Genomic DNA, 2,033 nt, shown 5'->3' on the forward strand with positions numbered 1-2,033 from the left:
GGGGGGGGGGCGGGATTTGGAGCGTGTGGTGGGACAGTTATGCACTTAGATTGATCAAAACAAAATCAAAAGGCTCCTAGATGGTTACTGGTGGTCTATGTTAGGAACTCCTTGTGCTAAATGCCATGAAATCTCCTTATTTGGTTCCCTGCATTTAATTAATTAGGGTTTCCTGGTCCAAGGGACCAGAAAACATCTTCAAATTTCAAAGTGTTTTGAAATATCCATATTGTACTACATACAAAAACCTATCCTTTTGGCTGAGGAGTGGCAATAGATTTGAGGTATCCAATACTTTGCACTATCCAGTATCAAACTAATGATGTTTTACTGCTGTAAAAAAAATACAGGAATCCTTTGACTTTGCCTAAACAAAAAATAATAAATATGCAAAAAGGGAACATTTTTGCATTCCTACCAGAGAAGAAGTCTTTGGAGAGATGGCACAAGCAACATATTTCTCCAAATTAGATTCATCAGCATGGTTTGGGGAGATTCCCTTAGAGAAAAATAGCAGATAGTTGTGCGCTTTCAGCAATCCATATGGAAAATTCTCCTTTTGCAGATTACCTTTTGGGGTATGTTCAGCACCAGAAATGATTCACAAATATATACAAGAAATATGTGATGACATTCAAGGTGCCAAAATATATTGAGATTATTTTTTAATATAGGGACATACACTGGAGATACATGATCTGAGGCTTCCAAAAGCTCTGGAAGGGGTTTAGTCAGCAGTCAGTCAGAGTTAACTCAATTGACAAAAGTGCAAATTTAACACCAGAGAAAAATTTGGGCAAAAAATTGGATCACCAAAGCCTATGGATAGTTCTCAGCAGGGTACAATCAATTGCTAATATGCCATCTCCTGCAGATAAGGAAAAAATGTAAAAGTTTCTGGTCATGGTAAACTTTGTGGGAAAAGACCTTACCTGGCACAAAAATGCAGCAACCTAAAAGCTTTACTGCTCATAAATAAACAAAGGAAATGGGAAGCACATATTGAGGAGGAGTGTAGGAACATAAAACAGTAATTATTAAAGGGTCAACCGCTTAGATTCTAGACTGCAAACATCATAATACTATCTACAGATGCCTCTAATAGGAAACACTCAGTAAGAAATATGGGGAACAGTAGAGACCAAGAGCACATGATTCCAGGACTTGAACTAAAATTGAGTGTCAGCGGCCACGTCTACATGAGATGCTGTGCAGTCATTTAGTACTTGTATAAAGTACTCTGATAAACAAGTACTAAATGACTGTCCAATAACTGGAGTTAACTGTTAGAAAACAGTTTCTGCGTGACTCTCACTGCACAGTAGCTCATTACTACTGCACACTAGCATTGCATCATGCTTTCTGCCATGTGACACTACTGCGCAGTAGTAACAAGGTACTATGCAGTCAGTGTCTTGTATAGATGAGTCCAGTATGCACAAATTGAAAAAGAGGCTTTAGCTCTGGTGCATGGGTGTAAAAAAGTTCATGTCTTCCTGCATGGGAGACTTGTATTAGCTGAAACAGATCACAAGCCACTGGCAGCAGCAGCAAAATGTCTCACTGGCACACCTCTGACATTACCAGATCATTAAATGCAGGGGTAGCAGTGGACATAGTCTTCCTGGACTTCCGGAAGGCTTTTGACACTGTCTCTCACCCTGTTCTCATTAAGAAAATGGGAGGCTGTGGCGCAGACACCCACACAGTCAAATGGGTCGCCAACTGGCTGGAGGGCCGCACCCAGAGGGTGATAGTGGATGGGTCCTTCTCAACTTGAAAGGACGTGGGCAGTGGGGTTCCGCAGGGCTCGGTCCTTGGGCCCGCACTGTTCAACATCTTCATCAGTGATTTGGACGAGGGGGTGAAAAGCACCCTGTTCAGATTTGCTGGTGACACTAAGATGTGGGGGGATGTGGGCACACTAGAAGGAAGAAGCAGGCTACAATCGGACCTAGACAGGTTACAAGGGTGGGCGGATGAGAATAGGATGGGTTTCAACACAGACAAGTGCAAGGTGATGCACCTGGGGA

The sequence above is a fragment of the Gavialis gangeticus genome, unplaced genomic scaffold (assembly GCF_001723915.1).
Source record: "Gavialis gangeticus isolate Ggan-Ray unplaced genomic scaffold, GavGan_comp1, whole genome shotgun sequence".
In the NCBI taxonomy this organism is placed as follows: Eukaryota; Metazoa; Chordata; order Crocodylia; family Gavialidae; genus Gavialis; species Gavialis gangeticus.